Here is a 26,487-nt window from a genome sequence, read left to right as displayed (position 1 = left end):
CCACTTTCCTATATTTATATACCACAGGATTAGTGGGCCAGACCCAGAGAAGAACCCGCCAAAAGACCAAAGAACCGGGAAAAGCATTAACTCCTACCCCCCCGGCCAGGACAACGCCTATCAAACTGTTTCAACCCACTTAAAACCATATCATGCTGGGGGAGGAAGTAAGATTAAGTGAACCTTTTATTTGACCCTGCATGGGCAAGGGGAGTGGTCACTTTAACATTCTGTGTTCAGGGTGTCAGTGTGCCCAATATTGATATTTTATCTGTGCCTAGTTGCCAGCAGGCAGAGCTGTGAAACTGCATTCCTTGGTCTATTGTTGTAGGGTGTTACTCTGGCTTTCAGAAGGGAACAGAACTAGAAATTGCAATGCAGAGGTGTGCAAGAGTCTCTGGGACATAAAGGGAGTTTTTACCTGGACTGAACCCTTATTGTACCAGACAGAAGTCTGGTGACAAAAGTAATTCGCACTACAAATTTTTTTGCATTTCTGTGTACAGCAGCTGCAAAAGTACTTTCAGCAAAGTTTTTGTCTGCCGGAAGATCAGCTCCTTGCAAACAGTAGAAAGAAAATGTGGTACAGTGCTGAAAATGCACCCATGAAAACCACGAGTAAGTAGTTAGAATTCAGTAGACACATTTCCCTGGTTAGTAAAAGCACTCCATGGAAATACTGCCCATGTGCCACCACTCTATTGGAATCTAAAGACATGTTATAATATGCACAGTACAACCGTGGGTGACCCCAGATTTTACCAGCCATTGTTGAGGCAGTGAGCAAGTGAACAGATTAGAAAACATGTCCTGGCTACCAAATCGAAGGACAGAGCAGTGAGATTAATTTGATCACTGACTTTGTGCACTGCCTATGGTCTGTTGACCCATTTTTTCCTTAAACCCATATAATTATCTCAAAACCAGACAGTACATCACAAAATCTAACTACTAGGACAAAATCCAGACAGACGGATTGCAATCCAGACAGAAGCTATGCCTAAGCACATGGAAACTAGTTTACAGTTCACAAAAACCAGAAAGATTAGACATCTGCCAATGTCCTTACTGTTAACCTTGCCATGGACATTAATAACAGCTACATGTCTATACATGCATGGTCTGTCTTGCAATGTCTTTTGGGATAGTGTCTCTTTAAAATGCAGGCGCTATAGTCACACAAGCACACCTGTTTTGGGCTGGAAAGAAAGCCATATGCAGACAGTTCCAGTGCTGGAGAAAACAGTATTTGCCAGGCAGGTATTGTAACCCTCCTGATCATTATGTTCCCCCAAGATACTTGTTTGAGCCTGCAGTGTGCTGCCCCCGGGGATGTTGATAGAATTGTTAATGGCCCAGTGCAACCATGGGTACCCTGAGAAGAGGAGCATTTTGGGTGTACTTAAAGTGATATTAAAGTCTCGTTTTTTTTTTGGTTTAAAAATACCAAACATGTTATACTTACCTGCTCTGTGCAGTGGTTTTGCACAGAGTAGCCCAGAACCTCCTCTTCTCAGGTCCCTTGCCAGCACTCCTGGCCCCTCCCTCCTGCCGAGTGCCCCCACAGCAAGCAGCTTGCTATGGGGGCACCTAAGCCAAACAGCTGCTCTGTGTGTCTATTCAGACATGGAGCTGTGGCGTGGCCCTGCCCCCTTTCTCTCTCCTCATTGGCTCACTGACTTTAATTCACAGCAGTCGGAGCCAGTGGCGTCCGCTGCTGCATCTCAGCTAATCAGAAGGTAGAGTGCCGGACAGCTGAGGCTCTCATGCAACATCGCTGGATCGAGATGGGGCTCAGGTAAGTATTAGGGGGGCTGAAGGGGGCTGCTGCACACTGAAGGTATTTTAGCTTAATGCATACAATGCATTAAGCTAAAAAAACTTCTGCCTTTAGAACCACTTTAAAAGTTTGACTGGCTTTCAATGTCGCCCCTGCATTCGCAAACCATGGCTTGTTATGACTTCTTGAAGTTCCAATCAAAATATTGAAACAGAAAAATCAGAGTGGCTTAACCTCCCTGGCGGTATTCCCGAGTCTGACTCGGGGTGGAATTTCAGAACCAAAATCGGTAACCCCGAGCCAGACTCGGGATCGCATCACAGGATCCTTGTAGAGGTTACTTACCTTGTCCCCTGGATCCTGCGATGTCTCCCCGCTGTGATCTGCGAGCCACCGTGTCTCGCTCGATTCACAGTGCCAAGCTCCGTTCCCTGCGAGTGTTGCGACACACGGGAACGGAGTTCGGCGCCAAATTCAGAAAGTAAAAAATATAGTATAGATACAGTATACTGTAATCTTACAGATTATAGTACTGTATCAAATAATTACACATCCCCTTTACCCCTAGTGGTCCGTCCAGTGTCCTGCATGCAGTTTTATATTATAAAAACTGTTCTTTCTGCCTGGAAACTGAAGATTGTCCATAGCAACCAAAACTGTCCCTTTACATCAAAAGTGGCTTTAGACCAGCTAGAAAACAGCGATAATAAATTAGAATCACTTTCAGAATTGAGTGATAGTGATTTGTGGGGAAATCCGTCATCAAACACTAAAAGTAACAAAAGCGACAATTCTGCAACTGAGCAAATTTCAGTGTTTTTGATTTGATTACATTATTGAATAATTTTTATTATTATTATATTATTATTTGTTATAATTATTTATAGTTATTTATTATATTATAATTTATGATTTCGTTTTTCAAACTTTATCATACCCAGGATGTCTACTAGACTCTTGTTTGGACAGATTTAAGTGAGTTATTCCTAAGAATTACAGGCCTATAATATAAAACGCCAAATTTCTGTGCAAAATAATTGTACAGCTTTCAGCATCAAAAATCTGAAATAATCATACCGCTAGGGAGGTTAAAGGGGCATGGATAAACAAAACCTGCGCCTATTCCCTCCCCACCACTCCCAGACATAAAGGTTCCATAGTCTTTGTACCCACAAATTATGCTTTACTTATAGTGCCACTAGTGAAAGACTCAGTCACATAAAAAAAAAATCCATTACATGAGCTTTTTTGCACACAGCCCCCTTAATATAGTTAGAACTACTTAGCAGCCAGCAGGTCAGGAATATGTAATGTACAAAGAAAAGGGGTCAGGTGTATGTAATGTACAAAGAAAAGGGGTCAGGTGTATGTAATGTACAACATAGTATATTTAGTGGAAGGGTTAGGAGTATGTAATACACAGAGTGTAGTGGACAGAAGTGTGTAATGCACAGAAAACAAGGGTCATAAATATGTAATGCACAGGATGCAGAGGTCAGGAGTACGTAACAGAGTGCAGGGGCTAGGCGTACTTAATGCATAGGGTAAGGGGTATATCATGCACAGAGTGCAGGCGTGTGGAGTATGTAACACAAAGAGTGCAGAAGAAAGGAATACATAATGCATAGAGTGCAGGGGTACATACAATACAGACTGCAGGGGTCAGAAGTACCTAAAACACAGAGCAGGGGTCAGTAGTACATAACCCACATAGTGCAGGGGTCAGGAGTACATTACACACAGGGTGCAAGGATCAGGTGCCTGTTAGGAGCAAGGAGTATGAAATGTAAAGCCCAGTTTACACTGTGCAGGGGTCAGAGGTAAATAATGTGCTTAAGCAGCCACAAGTATGTAACACAAAACACAGTATACAGAGTATGGCACTCAGGAGTATGTACAATACATATTCCTGACTACTGCAGTGGTCAGGAGTTTTTAAGGTTCCACAGAGTGCAGTGTTCCTGCTTTACATTACATGAAGTCCTGCTTACTGAGTAGAGAGTTCAAGAGTATCCCCCAAAGATATAATTCACACACAATCAAAAATTTCTCTTTGCCATCCTCGCTAATCGAAAATGTATCCCAACCTGGCCAAAAATTTCAACACAAATTCCTCAAGCAAAAACCTCATCCTCCAAACAGAAATCCCCCAAAGCAAGACTCTTGCTGCTTTTCTCCCCAAAGCAACCTCCTTGCTCCCCCCCCCAGTAAAAATCCTTCTTCCCTTGCAAATTTCTGACAAACGGGTAAAAATCCAAACCCCAACAAAAATATCTTCCCCGCAAGCAAAGTTTTACCCCAGCACAAATCTTTCCTCTCCTCTACCAACCACAAGAAAAAACACCCCTAGCACATATGCCCCATTTAGGCCTCACAAGCAAAAGTCCATCCATCTCTACAACCCCCCAACCCCAAAGTCTCCCCAGTACAAACCTACTACCTAAGCAAAAATTGCCCTCAAGCATAAATTCCCCCTTCCCTCCCTAAGGTATTGTCACCAGACCTCCCAGCCCTCAGATGCAACAGTACCTGGCAGAGTGAAGTGAAGTCCTCCCATACTTTGGTCCTCAGTTCTGCACTTCCTATTGTATCTAAAGGCTGACAGGTGGCATTATACTTTAATTATACAGGCTTTGTTATATTATCTTGCACTTATTCATGTGAACATCCTGTGATTAGATCTCTCATTTCATTTGTCTTCAGCAATTTGATAACTTTCCAACTGTCTATGTAATACATTCCTTCTGTGTATGCTATATTGCAGAGACCTTGCCTTATCTATTTCTTTGAATGAATATGTACAACATGGGTCCATGTCTTTGTCAGCATTGGTGTTGTTACTTTATGCCCATTTCAGTAGTAATAAACTCTTTGGGTTTAGGCACAGAGGCTGGGCAGTTTCGGTCTTGGGACCTGGGGCACCCTGGAAGAGATACTATGGGGGGTTATTTACGAAAGGCAAATCCACTTTGCACTGCAAGTGCACTTGGAAGTGCAGTCACTCTAAATCTAAGGGGTAGATCTGAAATGAGGGGAAGCTCTGCTGATTTTATCATCCAATCATGTGCAAGCTAAAATGCTGTTTTTTATTTTCCTTGCATGTCCCTCTCGGATCTTCAGCGACTTTACTTCCAAGTGCACTTGCAGTGCAAAGTGGACTGGATTTTCCTTTAGTAAATAACCCCCTATGTCTACAAATTGTCCTGGATAATGCAGGACAAGTTTCCCCAATTCGAAAAAACCTGGGACCCCTGGATCACCTATCTGACGTGGACAGCCTCATCAGATCTGAGGCTAACCTCTTAGTACCCCAGGAGAGGCTCGCCGTCTCTTTCCCCTTTCTTTTTCCTTCATCCCTTTCTTTTCTTCCCCTTTTCCTCTTTTTCCTACTTATTAAACCCATTGGTAGTTTTGGGAGTGATGTAGGACAGCTGGTTGGCCGCCATTGTTCCTACTTCCCATTTGCGGGCTGTGCATTCAAACACTTATGCCGCGTACACACGATCGGGATTTTGGTTGGAAAAAGATATGATGGCTGTAGCCTCCCTGGCGGTTTTCCCGAGTGTGGCTCGGGGTTAAAATTCAGTACCATTAGCGGTAACCCCGAGCCACACTCGGGATCGCATTGCAGGATCCTGGGGCGGCTTTACTTACCTTGTCCCCGGGATCCTGCGATGTCCCCCGCAGTGTTCGAGGGCTCCGTCCTCCTCCGAAGCCTCTCCGTGCCAGGCTCCGTTCCCTGCGAGCGGCGCGACGCACGGGGGCGGAGCCTGGCGGCAAATTCAAAAAACTGTCAAAATCATAACACATACAGTACTGTAATCTTACAGATTACAGTACTGTATGAAATGATTTCACATCCCTTTTGTCCCCAGTGCTCTGGCCCATGCCCTGCATGCAGTTTTACATGATATATACTGTTCTTTCTGCCTGGAAACTGGAGATTGTCCATAGCAACCAAAAAGTGTCCCTTTACGTCAAAAGTGGCTTTAGACCAGCTAGAAAACAGCGATAGTAAATTAGAACACTTGCAGAATTGAGCGATAGTGAATTGTGGGGAAATTTATTTTATTACTATTTTTTAAAAAATTTTTTAATTATTTATTTTTATTTATTATATTATAATTTATGTTTTTGTGTTTCAAACTTGATCATACCCGGGATATCTACTAGACTCTGGTTTGGACAGATTTAAGTGTGTTATTGTTAAGATTTACAGACCTACAATATAAAACGCCAAATTTCCATGCAAAATAATTGTACCGCTTTCAGCACCTAAAATCCGAAATAATCATACCGCCAGGGAGGTTAAGGATGGGATTCCGCTCAAGCTTGCCTTGCATACACATGGTCACACAAAAGTTTGCTGAACTTTCGACCATCAAGAACGCTTCCGAGCATACGTCGAATTGTTTCCGAGCATGAGTAGGAATTTTGCGCGTCGGAATTGCTACAGACGATCACATTTTCGGATAGGAACTTTTTACGACTGAAAAATTGAGAACATGCTCTCAATCTTTTGCTGGCTGGAATTCGGCCAGCAAAAGTCCAATGGAGCATACACACGGTCGCATTTTCCGATCAAAAGCTCTGTCTTTTGTTGGCCGAATTTCTGATCGTGTACAAAAGACCAGCTACCATGATCAATTTTCATGGCTGAGATGACCCACCGTTTTAGATGAGAGTGCCCCCCGGTCATGCAGTTCCTCTTCGGAGGATGTATCTTCTGTTCTTCAGAATTATAGTCATAGCCCAAAATTGCGTTATACCGGTTCCTTAACGACCAATGATGTATGTCAATAATGTTATCATGTACCGGTACTTTTCTATACTGTATTGTATGGTTTTATATCTGTATGGTTTATTACCTTAATAAAAATGATTGGAAAAGAAGAGATACTATGGGGGTTATTTACTAAAGTTAAATCCAATTTGCACTGCAGGTGCAATTGAAAGTGCACTGAAAGTGCATTTGGAAATAAAGTCGCTGTAGATCCGAGGGGGACATGCAAGGAAAATAAAAAAACAGCATTTTAGTTTGAACATGATTGGATGATAAAATCAGCAGAGCTTCCACTCATTTCAGATCTACCCCTTAAATTTAGAGCAACTGCACTCCCAAGTGCACTTGCAGTGCACTTGTAGTGCAAAGCGGATTTGCCTTTCGTAAATAGCCCCCCAGTGTCTATAGCTATGGGACCCAGGTGCACTGTCTATGCCTGCCCCATAGACAATGAATTTTCCCTCAGTAGACCAAGAGAAAAAATTGGGAGAGTGTGAAATTATGTCTGTGGATACCTTAAACTCTAAATGTACAATAATTTTCCATACCCGGTATCTAAAGTGGATACAGTGATGCATATCCAAATACACACACTGCATTCATCTGCAATTGTATCCTACTAAAAACAGGATACAATTTTACTTTACTTTCCGTAAAGTGATTTGTTTGTCTGTATTTGCAGCTCCGGCTGCTGCATACTTAGTTAAATTAGCAGAGAACCAATCTTTGCATCCTTCCTCTATCAGTCAAATGCTTCCATCAGCACTATAGGTTAGGTGTAGGGGGGGGAGGTCTGATAAGAGTTATGGCTCATACCCCAGCTATACACTCAGGACAGCAACAATCGCAGCAATATTATTGGACAGGGGAAGTGTTGTGGGGCAGAATTTAAAAACTGCAGTATAGTGAGAGTAGACAATATGCAATAGGAGTTTACATTCAGTGGTCGTAAAACAGCACTCAGAGAATGCACAGCAGAAATATATGTAGGCTCAGGACCATTTCACAGCTCTGCTTGAAGGACAACTCCAACTTTGTTTTACAAATCAATATTGTAATAAGCCTAACATGCCTATCAAATAACCAATAAATAACCAATATAAATATTAAAGCTTTTTTATTCCACGTATACTAAAGTTTTTCCATGGTTGCCTAGCCTAATGCCGCGTTCACACGGTCGGAATTCCCGCCAAACAAATATTCGATGAGAGCTTGTTGTCGGAAATTCCGACCCTGTGTAGGCTCCATTGGACATTTGTTGTCGGAGTTTCCGACAACAAAAATTTGAGAGCTGGTTCTCAAATTTTCCGACAACAAAATCCGTTGTCGGAAATTCCAATCGTGTGTACACAATTCCGAGGCACAAAATTCCACGCATGCGCGGAATCAAAGCAGAAGAGCCGCACTGGCTATTGAACTTCATTTTTCTCGGCTCGTCGTACGTGTTGAACATCACCGCGTTCTTGACGTTCGGAATTTCCGACAACATTTGTGCGACCGTGTGTATGCAAGACAAGTTTGAGTCAACATCCAGGATTTTGTTGTCGGAATGTCCGATCGTGTGTACGCAGCATTACTCTGTTGCCAAAATGGAACCTGCTTACATCATCACTAGCTGTAGAGCACCCTTTTTCAACCAGGGTGCCCAGTCACCCTGGGGTGCCTTGGCAAAATGCCTAAAAATTGATAAAAAATTGTACACAAACCAGCAGGTAGATCAAGCCTGCCTTTTAGTTACACAAAGCTACAGGTTTTTATTGTGCACCATTAGGGCTTTTTAGACACTGGCACCCTAACAACCAGTGACCCCATCAGTTGATAAGGAGGATGTCTGTGGCCTCCACCACATCCTTGTTTGACCCTCCTCTGCCCCTCTCCCTCCTCTGCCCCTCTCCCTCAGCACTAGGGTGACTGATGGAGAGAAATTGAAGGAGAAGAGAAACATTAGAATACCAGTCAGTACCAGTGTGTAAAAGTGTATTTGCTTTGGAAGAATAAACCACCTCTAACATTGGGTGTCCTACATGTGGATGTTGATGCATTATTTAAAGCTATTAGAAGAGTTTTTTACATTTTAGAATGGGGTGCCTCAAGACTGTCCATAGTTTTAAAAGGTGCCTTGACTGAAAAAAGGTGGAGAAACACTGCTGTAAAGCATGGAGGAGTTCTTCTTCCTGTGTTGTCATTCCCCCACAGGAGCCTGGTTGGCCAGGTAGTGATGATGTAAGTGGCCACCGTTTTGGTTGGTTTTTGCAACAGGTAAAGTAGAACTCCGGGGAAAGTAAAAATCCTTAGAGTTAAATGCTTTTTTACATCTAGGGGATCGGGAAAAGCAGTTTTACTTACCTGATCCTTCGCTTCCGCAGGCTCATCCACTCTGCAAGACTGGTCCCCACAGCCTGTTCTTCCCTATGCTCTGGCAATCGGGTGCCCTGACATCATCAAGACTGATGCAGAGCCCTTAGCCCTGCATTGGATGTTAAGAAACAAAGGAACAGTTACCAAATGGTAGATCTGGTAAGTAAAATTGCTTTTCACGTCCCCTAGACTTAAACTAATATTTAAAACTGAATTCCAGGTATGGATATTTTTGCATAGTTACATTGGTCCTTCTTGGACCAATGGAAGTGTGCATGTTCCATAAATAGAAAGCCCTCTGGAAGCTGGAAATCACTCTAGTAGGCGCCGCTACAACAGTGATCGCCCCTAGCTTCTGTCTCCTGAGCCAACTGATCATAACATCACCAGCCCACGGCTCCATGTCATCCAATCAGAGAACACCTTGCATTCGTTGAGAAAGTGTTCTCCGAATGGCGCCCGTGCTGAGTAAGTGACATATCGTATTCCCTAAGCAGCAGGGCAGTTGCTCGGCACAGGAGCCAGAAGCTAGCAGTGGTCATTGTAGGAGTAGTGCCTACTACAGTGATTTCCAGATTTCATGGGGATCTGCCAGGTATGGCACATACATACTTACAATGGCCCAGGCTGGTGCATGCTGGACTATGCAAATATATCCATTCCTGAGATTTAGCCCTTGCCTCACTACAAGGGATGTTTTTTACATCTTTCTGGAATTTGGCTTTACGTTAGGCAGACTGTGGCAAAACTTTAGTATGACTTAAACACTTCATAAAGGCTGAAGTTTTTTTTACATGAATGCATTCTCTGCATTAAAGTATAACTAAAGGAAAACATTTTTTTGGCAGCACTTATGGGCACAGATTGGCAGCACTTGTTGGCACTGTTGGGGCTGCACTGATGATCAGTGCCCTGATTATCAGTGTAGATGTAACCTGTGTGGATTTGCCGGTTATTGGCTCTCCTCTCTTCACAAGCTGTCAGCGTTAGGATAGGACTGCCGATAACCAGCAAATACTGTTTACACTGTGATCAGCTGTGATTGGACACAGCTGGTCACATGGGAAAGATTGGGACTGCTCTGTGCAAAACCATTGCACAAAGCAGATAAGAGCCCTTTCACACTGCCAGCGATGGTTTTAGCGGCGCTTTACCGTCATTTTTGCGGCTCTTTTCGGTCGCTTTTAACCCCCGCTAGTGACCGAATAAGGGGTTAAAAGTGCCCGCAAAGCGCCGCTGCTGAGGCGCATTGCAGACACTTCAGCGGCGCTGCCCATTGATTTCAATGGGCAGGGGCACTTTAGGAGCGGTGTATACACCACTTTTAAAGCGCCTCAAAGAAGCTGCTTGCAGGACTTTTTTTGACGTCCTGCCAGTGCAGCACCCCAGTGTGAAAGCACTCGGGCCTTCACACTGGGATTGCAGATGAGGCTTTTTTCGGGCGCTTTACAGGCACTATTTTTAGCACTAAAGCGCCTGAAAAACGCCTCCAGTGTGAAAAGGGTCTAAGTATAACATGTTTGTTATTAAAAAAAAATATGCATTCAATCACTTTAATGCTTTGCATAGTCTTAATAAAATATAAAATATTGGGTCAGGCCTTCCCCCATGCAAAATAACTGCATTTTCCCCTTTAAAAAAATATTTCCTCAGCAGCCTCAAAATGTTGCTCTGTTTTATGGTGGCAAATAAATGTGTTTCACTTTAAGCTAATGGTGTGCCAGTGATATCTATACAAATAGGTTAGGGTAACAGCTTAATTCTTCTGCAAAATCCTGGGAACTAGTAGATTTTCAAATCTCGCAAGAAGACTTTAGCGCACTGTGATTGAGTAACTCAGTGTTTCCAGGCTATTACTGGAAGATTCCTGACATCTCCCCCCCTTCTCCAGTGTAGATAACAGTGTAAGGTTAGAAGGTTTTCTTGTAGGGAAAATGAAAATGAAATGGGGAGATGGTCTAATAGTGAATAAGAAGACAATGCATTTTAGTGTTCTAAAGGTCAGTTAACCCAATTGTGTGTTAATTTATATAACTGTTATGCCCCGTACACACGGTCGGACTTTGTTCGGACATTCCGACAACAAAATCCTAGGATTTTTTCCGACAGATGTTGGCTCAAACTTGTCTTGCATACACACAGTCACACAAAGTTGTCGTAAAATCCGATCGTTCTAAACGCGGTGACGTAAAACACGTACGTCGGGACTATAAACGGGGCAGTGGCCAATAGCTTTCATCTCTTTATTTATTCTGAGCATGCGTGGCACTTTGTCCGTCGGATTTGTGTACACACGATCGGAATTTCCGACAACAGATTTTGTTGTCGGAAAATTTTATATCCTGCTCTCAAACTTTGTGTGTCAGAAAATCCGATGGAAAATGTCCGATGGAGCCCACACACAGTCGGAATTTCCGACAACACGCTCCGATCGGACATTTTCCATCGGAAAATCCGTCCGTGTGTACGGGGCATTACTGTTATCTCTCAGAGAAGCCAGGGGGTGGATTTACTAAAGTTAAACAGATGGTGCAGTTGCATTTCCCCCAGAGCTTAGTGAATGTGTTGAAGCTTCACTTTGTAAAGAATACCCAATCAGGTGCAAGGAAAATAACATTAAAAAAAAAAACAGCATTTTGCTTGCATATGATTGGATTATGCAAATCAGCAGAGCTTCACCACATTCACTAAGCTCTGGGGAAAATGAGTGTTACTGCACTAATTTGGTGGGTTTACTAAGGGCAAGTAGACTGTGTACTTTGCAAGTGCAGTTATACCCATTTAACCCAGAGCTTAGTGAACATGGTAAAGCTCTGCTGATTTCTATCGCTCAATCACGTGCAAGCAAAAATGCTGTTTTTATTTTCCTTGCACTTGATTGAGTATTCTTTACAAAGTGAAGCTTCCTCACATTCACCAAGCTTTGTGGGAAATTAGTGCAACTGCACTTGCAAAGTGCACAGTCTATTTGCCTTTAGTTACCCCGCCCCTTAGGAGTGAATTTACATCGCTCCGAACTGTCCCTGGTTTTGAGGGACTGTCCCCGATTTGGACCTAAGTCCCTCTGTCCCTCTTTCCTCCTCATTTGTCCTTCATTTTGGTCTGATCTATATGGTTGTATGTAAAATGCACTATTTGTCTTTGAAAAAGTGTTTCCCAGTGCTAAACCTTTCATCCAATGTCTAAATTGCTGCATTTGTAAATTTCAAAAGCCAGTACAAAGGAATAGTAGTAGTAAAAAGAAGCACATGTGGGTTTAACTAACTTTTTTTTTTTCGTATAATTCTCCTTTAAGAGGATGTGTCCTATGCCTACATACTTTTGATAATAGGTGTCCCTCGTTCCCATCTGAAAAAGTTAGGAGGTATGGATTTACTAGAAGCAAATAGACTGTGCACTTTGCAAATGGAGTTGCACTCATTTACTAAGCTCGGGGGAAAATGAGTGTTACTGCACTAATGGGGTGGGTTTACTAAAGGCAAATAGACTGTGCACTTTGCAAGTGCAGTTGCACCCATTTACCCCAGAGCTTAGTGAATGTGGTGAAGCTCTGCTGATTTCCAGCATCCAATCACGTGCAAACAAAAATGCTGTTTTTTTTCTTAATTTACCTTGCACCTGATGGTATTCTTTACAAAGTGAAGCTTTACCACCTTAACTAAGTTCTGGGGAAAATAAGTGCACCTGCCTTTAGTAAATCAACCCCCTAAGTGACATATGTGGGGCTGGGGGTCTGCACTCCTGCTGTTGCCATAATAAGGACCCCACTAGACTTTTTTTTTATTATGGGGAATGCAGCAGGAGGTGCTGGAACACACTTTGGGAACCCCCAGGTGGACAGACACAGAGTCAGAAAGTATGGTAGGTAGACCTCAGTGTTGGAATATCCAGGACATGTAAGAAGCCAGGGGCTGACACAGCCCACCAGGAAGAAACTATAAATAATATATAATGTTTGGGTGGACTGACCCTCTAAATAGGGTCGTCTTAAATATAAGCTTTGAAAATGAGAGTACGTTATCGAACAAGCACTGAATGCAGTACACAAAATAATTAGGACTTTAAAGAACAGAGGGCTGACACTAAAAACCGGGGACAAACCACGATTTATCCCTGGAAATCAGGGTCTTCGGGTGACAATGAAATCTTCTCTGCAGTCTGGTAACCTGTTGTGTGCTGGGGAGAGAAATATTATTGCAGCATTCATCGGGAGAAGATTGTACTGCAGCAGAAGAAGAATGTCGAATGAAAGAATTATGTGCCGTTGACAAGTACAAGGGCTGGGCATCTAACAATGAAGTTTTTTTTTTTTTTTTGTGTGTGTGTGTGTTTTTTCTTTTAATTTGCTTTTCGTGTCTGACAGAAGAGATATCACTCTGCCTCCCAACATCTCCCAGCAACACCTGTGCCAAGATTACAATTCACCAATAAGCACTTCGAACCACCATGTGCCCACCAATCCGGTTGTGGCAGAAGTTGCTGTTTACCAATCCAGTGTGCTCTGATTGGTAGGAGTGGGCAGGAGCTAGCAGCTGATTGGCTGCTGTTTGTGTATGGGGGGAAATTTGCAAGGTTTCTGTGTCTGGACTGAAAATACAAGTGCAGAGGAACATTGGGCATGCAGCGTTAACCCCTTCAACCAGTGCTGAGAGGAATCAATGCATACGCTGCTGTTTTACGACTAAAAATGCACCAAGACAAAGGGGACTTAAACTCCAGACAAGCTGATGACAGATTTTTAAACAAGCACACACATATAGCATGTACATTAACAAAACTTAGATTAAAACTTAACGCCAGGCACCAGAAAAAAAGAAACCCTTCTAGTGGGGCCCCTCTGCACTGCAAGGGTTAAATGCTCAGTTGGTCTAGGTGTTGAGGGTTAGGCTGTAATACCTCATTCCTCGCTCCGGCAGGCTTCCTCTACACTGTGCAAATGGTCCCCCCCCCAAGCCTTTTCTCTAGGGTGCCCTGGCTGGTGATCACATGATGACTTCATCATATACAATGCAGGACCAATATCCAGGATTCTAGGTGGGGATGGTGAGAACCCGCCCATAAATCGAAGCGTCGGAGTGTCAACTGCCTGGGAGATCAAGGAATAAGGTAAGTGTTACAGTCTCTTCCTCTACCCCTAGACATAACCAGCATTTAACCCTTGAAGAACATTACCGGTTCAACTTTAAAGAATCGATAAACCCAAAATACAACTTACTTTTACAAAAAAACAGATACTGAGGTTATAAATAAATATATTTGTGAAAGCGTCCTTATCGATGCAAACTAACGCATTAATAAATGTTAGACTTATTGTAAAGAGCACCTGTCCTTCATATTGATGTATGATGGAGGCAGCCATTGCTGAAACTTCTTGTTACCTGGCTGTCATGTCAGAGTATGCAGGTCAGGAGGTCTTACCTAACTTTCCTGATCTGTATGCTTGTTGTACGTACAGTAAGTGACTCAGACAGTATTAAAACCATTGGATCTGCATTATGACCAGGCAACCCACATTTTCCCGAATCTGTCTGCAATGGTAGCCTCTGCATTCATCTAAGTCAAAGTAAAAGTATATTTTAGTCTGACACAGATCTCAGTGAATAGCAATTAAAAATCAACACACTGAACAAAATAATGGCTACTCTGTTATGGCTTAGTCAGGTGAGATGCTTCATGTCCTGGTGGCATTTTGTCTTACACTTAACCTAGGACTAAACAAGCAATTTGTAATCCCCATGACTAGAGAAAACTCCTGGAGACAAAATCATGGTATACTACCAATCCAAGGATTGTTGAGAGCTCAGTCTCATGAATCCAATCATGTGGGGGCCTTAAAATGGTAAAAAAAAAGAATTATCTTAGAAGAGAGTGAGGCCCCTTTCACGCTTTACCGTCGTATTTGCAGGGTATAGCCACGCTGCCCCATTGATTTCAATGGGCAGGAGCGGTGGAGGACCGCTCCTTCACCGCTCCAAAGATGCTGCTAGCAGGACTTTTTTTAGCGTCCTGCCAGCGCACCGCCAGTGCTTTCACACTGTTTTTACAGGGCTTTCACACTGAAGAGACAGGAGCAGCTCTTTCAGGATGCTTTGCAGGTGCCATTTTTAGCACTGTAACGCCTGCAAAGCGCCCCAGTGTGAAAGAGGTCTGATTCATTTATTTCTCTCTAGAGCAGGGGTGGACAATTAATGTTCCCAAGTGGCCACACAAGAAACTAGGACTGTTGTGGAGGGCCAGACCTGATTCTGCTCATTATTAATTCTGGACCTGGGAAGTTCAGTATACACTGTACTTAAACATAGAGAAAACAAACCTCTGGTGCTAGGAACAGCAGGTACGAAACAGGTCACGAGCTCAGGTGCAGAGTTTGACAAGAGACATCGCTTGTCAAACTGCCCATTGAGTCTAGTGGGGCCTCGCCACAACCGTGTGCAATGGTAATACAGCATTATGGAATTAAATCAGGCGGTGAGGTGAGATAACACCCCCTTACTGCTTGTCAAATGCCCTCTGAAAAACACTAACTGGAAGGAGAGAGCCTGAGATTAGTATAGGGGCATGCCACGTATTGTGGAGCCCAAGATGATGAGGGTGGCCTCTTGCACAATTCCTGTCCAAGCACCCCAGGTGGTGGAATCGAGGACTGCTAGGGCAGTGGAAGGGCACAGGTGCCAGGAAGCTAGAGTAGTACAGGAGTCCTTCCTTCCAGTCCTTCAACTATTGCTGAAGATATGCCAATCTGGATAGCTGCATAGAGATCCCAGCTTAGTACACTATAGATAAAGTCCTGATTAAAGGATAAAAATGAACTAAAAAAGAGAAAACGGCTAGAAAAAGAGATAATAGAGAATAACATAAGAGAATAAAAAGACATCCATCCCCTAGGACACTAGTAAAAAACGAAAGCATGCTAGAAGTGGAAAGGGATATGTTACTCCTTTAAAGTGGAACTTGATAAAAAATGTTTTGTTGGCAAGGAGCATACATTCTACATTAATAATTATGCTACCGATCAATGGTCTATGCAGTCTACTCCTGTCTTTAATGACCTGTTTGAGATCACCGCGTACAAAGAGTTTAAAACATGTTGTTACGCTATGTTACTTATCCTCTGTCTCCAGCAGGGTTGCCAACCGCCAGTAAATTTACTGACAGTTTGAAAAAGGGGCTATTCATTTCATGCTGTGTTGACTTTTTAAGTGTAAATCAAGCACATTGCTTACTGGGTATTCTAGATATCCTCCCAATAGAGGAAATTTCTAAACAGGCTATTGCCAGAGCCCTCTTTCAGGCCCGTAAAATGATTCTGAGGCACTGGAAGTCTAAAGAACCTCCCACAGTGCAAGAATGGATTGCCCAAATGGGTGAAACCATCTGCCTAGAGAAGCTTATCTGTCAACATAGGGGCAAAGGATGCAAGTTTGAGAAACTGTGGTCCTCCTCGCTAGATGTGCTGGGTTTAGCCCCGGTAGAATTGGTTAAGGACTGAATATTCTTAAAACTTACAGACTACCTGCAGTGCGATTTAAACATTGCAAACTGGTGATTGTCCAGCAGTACCTTCTGATGTTTAGCAAGGCTTTATTCGATTGTGTGGGTAAGCGGTATGTCAATATTTCTAAGATGGTGTACAATTTATTGATTCCTTACATGTTAATTTCTGCAGTCCTTACAGATCTATTTTATTCTGGAACATGTACAGTATGTTCCATTTCTTGTGCTCAATAAAAACCTTTTTGTTTGAGAAAAAAAAAATTATGCTACCAAAATCAGTGTGTGCTGTAAATTGCCTCCAGCATTGCTCCTGTTTCTTCTTGCTGAAGGCTGCCATTTTGTTGAAGCCCAGAGCCCCCGCAGTAAATTATAAAGTGGAACTAAACCCATCGATTTAATGCCGCGTACACACGATCAGACATTCCGACAACAAAATTTTGGATTTATTTCTGACGGATGTTGGCTGAAACTTGTCTTGCATACACACGGTGGCACAAATGTTGTCAGAAATTCAGAACGTCAAGAACACGTGATGTACAACACATACAACGATCCGAGAAAAATGAAGTTCAATAGCCAGTGCGGCTCTTCTGCTTGATTCCGAGCATGCATGGAATTTTGTGCGTTGGAATTGTGTACACACGATCGGAATTTCCAACAATGGATTTTGTTGTCGGAAAATTTGAGAACCAGCTCTCAAATTTTTGTTGTCGGAAATTCCGACAACAAATGTCCGATGGAGCCTACACACGGTCGGAATTCCCGACAACAAGCTCACATCGAACATTTGTTGTTGGAAATTCCGACCGTGTGTACGCGGCATAACCGTTTAAAAAAACAGTTACATTCCTGGAAGGCCGGATTGCTATCTGTCACATTTGTTTGTGTCCTCAACCAAACTGTCAAACCTTCAAATGGCTGGGGTCATGGGGTCATAACTGATCACATGTGCAGCACCATGACAATTGAATACAGAAGCAGCTTACTTGGCTGTAAAGGATAGGAGGGTTTAATTCCAGGCTGTCAGCAGATCGGACTCTACAAACCCAGCAGTGCCTAAAAATGCCTAAAAATAGAGAGCAACTGACCATGTGCAGAGTACTGAATTTTAAACAGTATGGGAACTTATTTCCTAATGTTTTACATAGCTGTACCTGCAAAAGGGGCCAGCCTGAAGTGATCTGGCAGAACTTCATTTTCTGACTAAAGTTCCACTTTAAGCATCAGTATAACCTAATTATCTTGGAATAGTTAAATAGTGGTTCCCTAATGAACTAGAAAGAAACTTTGACCACTCTACATGAATGGGAAAAAGATGTAAAAACCCATGTTCAGTGACTCATGGAAAGATACTGTATATGCTTGTCGGTTCACAAGAGTTCAATCAGTAGCTGTACCAAAGAAACAAAATACAAGGTTATGACACATTGGTGAAAAAAAAACCCAGCAGAAATACACAAGATGAATCCTCAAATACCCCAAAATGTGCTAAAGATGCCACAAGGAAATAGGCACCATTTCACATATCTTCTGGTTCTACTCTCCAGTCCAACTATATTGGAGTAAAATTCACAAATTGATGACAAATATTAGTGGGATTTAGATTAACATCCGAAGTATATCTGACATTCATATGCAGATGTAGCATCCCTGATGTTTAGGCAGGGTTGCTAGTAAATTTACCTGCCAGGTATAGTTGCCTTGGCCAATTGTTAGGAGATCAATTGATTTCACCCTAATTCTGGAATTGCTGCACTTCCCTCTATTGTCACTAGATGGCCGGGTATCTCCCGGGGACATCTGGCTGCTAGGCTGTCTGAGAGCCTATCCAGAAGCAGGAGAGCAGCACAGGGTTGATACTGCAGCTTGCAGTCCAACCAGAAGTGACGGTTCTGTTGGCCAGAGGTAGAGGGGAGGCTGTCTCCACTAAGGGACCATCCACCTTGTTACCAGGGACCACCGTCAGTAGCTGCAGCAAGTACCAGAGCAGTATTCTTACCAACTGGGGACGGTGAAGAATTGGGAAACTTCAGCAGGTGTCAAGCCAGGGACCCAGCCAGTGGAGGTGACGCTTGCAGAGCAGTCTTGTGTGCTAAGCCAGGGACCGAGCAGGCTAGAGGGGGGACGCTTGAGGAGTATCTGTGAGTGCCAAGCTAGGGACCCATCAGGGACGCGGGGGTGGCGCTTGAGGAAGATACTCAGTGAGAAGATTTGAAGAGCTCAGGAGATCCAGTGGCAGTGGATCAGCAGGTCTAGGTGATAGACTGGGAGCTCAGTTGAGTGAAGATCGAAAGAGGAGATTGTGGATGAAGTGAAAGAGTTAATTTTAACCTTTGTTAGAAACTGTTCACGATTGTTGCCATAGGAGACAGTGTGTCTACACATGCAGATATGGCATCCGGCTGGGTGCCTTTGCCTGCATGGCTGTCTACCTATAGAAGTCTCGGAGTCTGCCAATTAACATTGCATCTACTAAAGGGTGTCCTGGCCCTCACCCTCTCTCCCACAGTTTTGTTTAAGAGACAATAAATCTGCATTCAAGAAGTGCCTGGCGTCCATTAATCTACCTTGCATTGCACCCACCATGCCTCATAACCCACTCTGCATAGAAGGATGTCAGCTGTCCCTAAATCTGGAGGTCACCATTAGGCCTAGAGAGGCTCGGGACTTGGCTAAACACAAGCTGAACCCTTACTGAATTCCCAGCACAGGCACTTAATAAATGTAGCATGTGCTGTAATACCAAGGTATTGGAGATCGACAAAGATTTCCTCCATAACGGAATAGGTCAGCCTTGTGTGTGGGATAAAATTACTACTATTCACTAAACAAGACAAACTTGAAACAAGCACTACTATGTAATGCTGCTGGAAACAAACAACCTTCTCCCAAGGATACAAAAGACCAATGTGTTGACCATGTTAAAGTAATATTAAACCCAAAACCAAAGATGTATCATATTGCAGCTTACTAGTTCTTAGATGTGCTGACCACATCAGTTTTCTTTTCTTTTCACCGCCAGCTGCCAAAATACCCAAACAGTGTCTGCATCTGTTTGGATGGAGACGCTTTTCTTCTGATAACTTTCAGATTTTTTAATCTTGTGATGTTGGGTTGGAGGCAGCCGACAGGGTTACCCACAGAATTTTTTATTAATTTTTCTCCATGTGTGGCTAGGTTTAGTATAAGATGACATGTGCAATTTGTTTCATTCCGACATTAGAATATCCGAAAATCAAGGATTCGGAAATTCGAAAATTCGGAAATTCGAAAATTCGGAAATTAGAAAATCCAAAAATCGAAAATCCGAAAATAAGAACGAAAATCCGAAAATAAGATCGAAAATTAGAAAACCCAAAAATATGAAGATCTGAAATAATAACAACCTAACTAACAATAACTATTATTAACTATTAAATTATAGGTACTGTAATTTCCTTTCAAATTTGGCTGTTAGTGGACGTAACGAATACGAATTTATCCAAAGTTCCGAATTATCCGAAATAACGAATGTTGCATCTAAGGGAATGGAACGTAACAATTTTATAACAATATATAATAATAATAAAAAGTTTTTATTATTATTATTTATTATTATAAATTTGTTACGTTTCATAGGTTTAGACATTCGTTACTTTCGGATATTTCGTAACTTTGGATAAATTCGAATTCGTTATGTCCACTAACAGCCAAATTTGAAAGGAAATTATAGGTATTGGAATTAGTTATTATTAGCTAGTTAGTTAGTTATTATTTCCAGTGTTTGGATTGTCACACTTTCTTTCTTATTTTCAGATTTTCCTTTTTTCGAATTTTCAGATCTTCTTTCTTATTTTCGAATTTTCAAATTTTTGGATTTTCGAATTTCCGAATTCGCATTTTCAGATTTCAGAATTTTTGGATTTCCGAATGTTCAAACTTTTGGATTTCGAATCTTGGAATTTATTAATTTTTTCGAAATAACGAATTTCGATTATAACGAACGGCATGAAAAGCAGAAAAAGAAAATAAATGAAACAAAAACTAAAACAAATGAATTTTTTGGCAGTGCACATGTGTAGCCTCCCTGGCGGTTTTCCCGAGTGTGGCTCGGGGTTAAAATTCAGTACCATTAGCGGTAACCCCGAGCCACACTCGGGATCGCATTGCAGGATCCTGGGGCGGCGTTACTTACCTTGTCCCCGGGATCCTGCGATGTCCCCCGCAGTGTCCGAGGGCTCCGTCCTGCTCCGAAGCCTCTCCGTGCCAGGCTCCGTTCCCTGCGAGCGGCGCGACGCATGGGGGCGGAGCCTGGCGGCAAATTCAAAAAAATGTCAAAATCATAACACATACAGTACTGTAATCTTACAGATTACAGTACTGTATGAAATGATTTCACATCCCTTTTGTCCCCAGTGCTCTGGCCCATGCCCTGCATGCAGTTTTACATGATATACACTGTTCTTTCTGCCTGGAAACTGGAGATTGTCCATAGCAACCAAAAAGTGTCCCTTTACGTCAAAAGTGGCTTTAGACCAGCTAGAAAACAGCGATAGTAAATTAGAACACTTGCAGAATTGAGCGATAGTGAATTGTGGGGAAATTTATTTTATTACTATTTTTTTTAATTTTTTTGAATTATTTATTTTTATTTATTATATTATAATTTATGTTTTTGTGTTTCAAACTTTATCATACCCGGGATATCTACTAGACTCTGGTTTGGACAGATTTAAGTGTGTTATTGTTAAGATTTACAGACCTACAATATAAAACGCCAAATTTCCATGCAAAATAATTGTACCGCTTTCAGCACCTAAAATCCGAAATAATCATACCGCCAGGGAGGTTAAGTATATCCAGCTGATAGCACTAAAATAAAATTTGGTAAGCTGCCATTTATAGATAAGGAACAGGTTCACTTAAATTTTTTACAATCAAAAAATTATACTCGAAGTGGGGTACAAGAGCATACATGAAAAAGTAATCTCAGTACAGAATGTCCCCTCTGGCCAACTCTAGAGCTAAACCAGAGTCCAGCTTAACATCACTAAGGCAACAAATATAATAATAAATGAAGGTCAGTAATAAAGTTCAGCACATAGAAATGAATGTAGAGCTCTCTCAGAATTGACATCACATTGTCATCTTGTTACTGTACAGTTACATAAAATCGACAATGATTATCAAAGACTGCTTGGTGTGTATTTACATAGACCTTCGCCACGTTTGCCACAATGGCCAACAAATCATTTGCCTCATTTATAAAGCACATTCTCCAAATTGAAAACAATTCACCAGCATCTGTGCTGGTTCTTCAGTGCCGTTAGTTACTTATTGTGCTAGTCACTCTATTTATAACACAGCAGAGGCTTTAGTCACAAAGATCTTTAATTTCAAAATTTTCTTGTAAGATTTGAAAATTTTAAGATTTTGTGACTTTGTTTATTGAACCTCTTAAAGTGTTATGCCGCGTATGCACGGTCGGAATTTCCAACAACAAATGTTCAATGGGAGCTTGTTGTCGGAAATTCCGACCGTGTGTAGGTTCCATCGGACATTTTCCGTTGGAATTTCCGACAAACAAAATTTGAGATCTGGATCTCAAATTTTCCGACAGCAAAATCCGTTCGTGTGTACACAATTCCGACGCACAAAGTTCCATGCATGCTCGGAATCAAGCAGAAGAGCCACACTGGCTATTGAACTTAATTTTTCTCGGCTCGTCGTACGTCTTGTACGTCACCGCATTCTTGACGTTCAGAATTTACGTCAACATTTGTGTGACCGTGTGTATGCAAGACAAGTTTGAGCCAACATCCTTCGGAAAAAAACTGGATTTTGTTGTCGGAATATGCGATTGCGTGTACGCGGAATAACTAAACCCACATCAGTATAAATCAGTCTGTATATGCAGTAAAGCATGCTTGTTCTACTCACCGTGGAACATAAAGGGTTAATCCTGCATATTGTGTAAAAAGGCTGTTTGATCCTGCCTTCTCTGATCCTACCCTTCTTCCACAGTCCCCAATCCATTTTTTGGGGAGAGTGCATGTGATCACCACAGGGCTAATCAGCACTGTGCAGACAGAGGGTCAGGGGTCCTGCAGTCTCATAGGACAGTCAGAGGAGAGTGAAAACTCCTCCTACAAACTTTAACCAAACACTGATAGAAGTCACAAAACTGCTGTATACTGCTGATGAGAAAAGGTATTTATAAGTTTATATTTACTAAAATAATTGCATTTCCATGTTCTGTGTACTGTGGAAGAACAGATATGGTGAATGCAGGGTCTAGTAACACTTTAAGTGTCTCATTCACTGTGCATTCAACACATTTTTCAATAAAAACCTTACTTTGCACACTTGCAAGTCTGAAGTAGTGAATCTGATTTTACAACGAGCATGCAAGGATTCCTTAGGGTCGGTTCACACTACATCATACCTCCCAACATTTTGAGATGGGAATGAGGGACACCTACTAGCAAATGTAGGTAGGCATAGGACACACCCCTGTCACGCCCCCTTAAAGGGGAAATAACCAAAAAAAAGGTTAATTAAATCCACAAGTGCTTTTTTTACCACTACTTTTCCTTTATATTGGCTTTTAAAATTGATGCAGCAATTTAGAATGTGGATGAAAGGTTTAGCACTGGGAAACACTTTTTGAAACATAAAAAGTGCATTTTATATACAACTATATATATTAGGCCAAAATGAGGGACAAATGAGGAGGAATGAGGGACATTGCTCCAAATCTGGGACAGTCCCTCGAAATCAGGGACAGTTGGGAGCTATGACTACATGTCTGCATCAAAAACGCATAGAATGTAGGTTATCTGGTTTTCAGTGGAATAGTTCACAACAGTGCTTGCAGTTCCAGTGTGTTCCAGTTTCAGGAAAAAAAAGTAAAACATGCACTGGACTATACTGAAACGCTGTAAAATGCACCAAAAATGCATTGGAATACACATGTCCTTATTTAAGTTTAAGAAAAAAGAGGGGGAACAAATGTACTGGAATGAATCAAAAATGCACCAAAAACACATCAAAAATGCACTGAAACGCATCAAAAACTTGCATGCAGAAAAGCATCTGTAGTGCACGCGGACTGCATTTCAATCCTCTGCTTCTGCAAAGGTTCAGCACAGGACACATGTTTTTATACAAGAACAGCCAGAGCCCTATATAACTGTTCATTGTCAAGTTTAAAGTGATACTAAAGGATCTTTTTTTATTTTTTTTTAAATAACAACTATGTCATGCTTACCTCCACTGTGCAGCTCGTTTTGCACAGAGTGGCCCCGAACATCCATTTCTGGGGCCCCTCGGCGGCTCTTGCGGTGCCTCCCCGCATTAGATAACCCCCTTGGAGAAGCGCTCTCCCGAGGGGGGTTACCTTTCGGGCGTGCTCCCAAGTCCAGCATTTGGCGTCCATAGAGGCTGAATGCAGGACTCGGGCCCGCTCCAGGCATCCGCGTCATTGGATTTGATTGACAGCAGAGGGAGCCAATGGCTACGCTGCTATCAATCTATCCAATCAAGAACCGGGAACCCATGGAGAGAGGGACGGCGTGGACTCGCCGAGGGAAATTCGGGGCTCAGGTAAGTAAAACGGGGGTGCTGGAGGGCCAGTGACTGCAAAGTGTATTTTCATCTTAATGCAGAAAAAACATGAGCCTTTTGCCGTGTACACACGGGCGGACTTTTCATCATCAAATGTCCGACGGTCTTTCCGACGGACTTTCGACGGAATTACTACGGACCTTCGAACAACCAGACTTGGCCACACACGAACGGACTAAAGCCCATTCAAAAGTCCTTTTGTTTGAACGTGATGATGTACGAAGCAGAAGCACATTGCACTCAGTAACCTGTTATACAAAATAGATACATAGATTCACAATTACCTTACCAAATACAAATGCAGCATGTACCACTACCATAAAAACAACATATCTGTCATCTAAAATCTGGGACAAAGTCAGGGTACCCCCACGTTGAACCAGCACAGACAGCTTGAGAAGTCTCCTTTACATTATAGTGAAGGTCACTTGTTCATTCATGAATAATTGCCCAAGGGGATAACCTCCTCTTTGCAAATAACGAATGTAAAATCCAGGATGGTGCAGCTGTTCCTCATCTAACCCCAAAGGGTGCTTTCACGTGACCTTGTTATTGATAAAGAATAATACACTGGGGTTTCCCAGCCTTATTTCTCCCAGTTGCTTATCCTTATAAAAAGCTTGCTTTTCCCCCTAAGTTCCATGTATGTGCAGGTATCACTAAATACAAAGTTTAAACATATATCTATTCCCTTGCAAACTTCCAGTCTCATAATATACTATGTAGATGTAGCCCTCTTTATCCGCCTTCCTTTGCAATATCCACTTGCAAGAGTTTCCATTTCTCACAAGCTGCTTTTGCTGTATCATCTGGCTATAAACCACATGGTATGGGGTACTTGGGCCGCTGCATCACACCAGCATGTTTCGCTCACACAGTATGCTTCGCCAGGTTGCTACTGCACATGCTCATAGTGCTTTCTTTTCATCTACTTAGTGGAACTTCACTCTCCCAATTAACATTGATTACTTTTAATCCTCATACTGTTAGCATTAGTAAATTGATATGAAAATATATCATATTTACTTGTTGTAAGCTTTTTTTTTTTTTAAATATGAGGGGGTTTGGGACTTTAAATGAGGCACAATTAAGTGCCTCCATCTAGGTTATAGGTAAAAATGAAAGGGAAGTTGGGACTTTAAATGAAGCGCTTGGGTAGTGGAGGTAAAATAAACCATATTTAAGTTGCATTATGAAATGTTTATTGATTGTACAAAATAACAGACAATAAAAACTTATTCATTTCATATACAGTAAAAAATTCATTATATATTATGTATAAGATGTACACATAGCATAGGCATAATAAGGAGTATATACATATAGCAGCACTTGATCTGATGTTGATAAAGAGTAATAGAGAATAATATTGCTAGCAACAACATGCCTGATACGGACACATGCCCCCACATGGTGAATGTCATGAACCATATTGTCCATATGAGAAAGTAAAAAATATATAGATAAATGAACATATTATTCCGTTCCCAGATTTGTTTGTTCCCATGACAACACATTCTCGTTTGTGGACACACTCTGCCCCATTTTGTTCTTTTTCTTCCTGCGCGATGTCGCATCTACACTTATGCCGCCTCGGCTCCCGTGGAGAGATTATGTCCCTGGCCCACCTTGCGCCCACCACCGCGCTCTGCATTAGCTGCCTGAGTCGGTGAGTGCGTTTGGCAAAAACAGCTATATATATATCAAATGTTCATTTATCTATATATTTTTTACTTTCTCATATGGACAATATGGTTCATTATATTTTTATATATCTTTCATAGAAAATTCGGTTGCATCAGCTCCTGATGAGTGGGGAAAACCCACGAAACGCGTTGAGCTCTGTTTTTGATGCCCCAGCTACATCTTACACGGAACCATAGTCATTTGTGCCATCTGTTTTTCCTACCTCAATTTTTTCCTTATTCAGTAAATGCACATTTACCATGTGGGGGCATGTGTCGGTATCAGGCATGTTGTTGCTAGCAATATTATTCTCTATTACTCTTTATCAACATCAGATCAAGTGCTGCTATATGTATATATTTCTTATTATGCCTATGCTATGTGTACATCTTATACATATTATGTAATGAATTTTTTACTGTATATGAAATAAATACGTTTTTATTTTCTGTTATTTTGTACAATCAATAAACATTTCATAATGCAACTTAAATATGGTTTATTTTACCTCCACTACCCAAGTGCTTCATTTAAAGTCCCAACTTCCCTTTCATTTTTAAGCTTTTTTTTTTTTTTTTACATTTCTTCAGTTACTTCCTGGCTTCTTGCCTAGGCAAATGATGTCATATATATATGACATGCACACTCTCCTGCATGCATGCTTGAGCTAAGGGCAAATGGATTCCAGGAAGTAAATGCTACATAAATCGTTTGCCCTTACTCAAGATGGCCATGGCCAGAAATACTAGATTGATGTTTTTCAAAGTGATTTCTCAACAAA

At 41.9% G+C, this 26,487-nt stretch overlaps 1 protein-coding gene across 2 annotated transcripts in view; it reads left to right on the top strand.

Moving 5' to 3' along the window:
- The window catches only part of MAP3K12 (mitogen-activated protein kinase kinase kinase 12), a 231,223-nt gene that overhangs the window by 44,582 nt on the left and 160,154 nt on the right, over nt 1–26,487 (top strand). Inside the window, exon 2 of one of the 2 annotated variants that reach the window (XM_073613599.1) lies at nt 8,930–9,080. The exons of the other annotated variant lie outside the window; for it this stretch is intronic. The gene's annotated coding sequence lies outside the window, so the exon portion shown is untranslated. The remainder of the gene's footprint in view (nt 1–8,929; nt 9,081–26,487) is intronic. 2 annotated transcript variants of the gene reach the window in all.

This window comes from Aquarana catesbeiana, linkage group LG02 (genome assembly GCF_042186555.1).
Source record: "Aquarana catesbeiana isolate 2022-GZ linkage group LG02, ASM4218655v1, whole genome shotgun sequence".
NCBI classification, from domain to species: domain Eukaryota; kingdom Metazoa; phylum Chordata; class Amphibia; order Anura; family Ranidae; genus Aquarana; species Aquarana catesbeiana.
The sequence above is the reverse complement of the archived record's forward strand: the minus strand, read 5'-3'. Positions and strand labels throughout refer to the sequence as shown.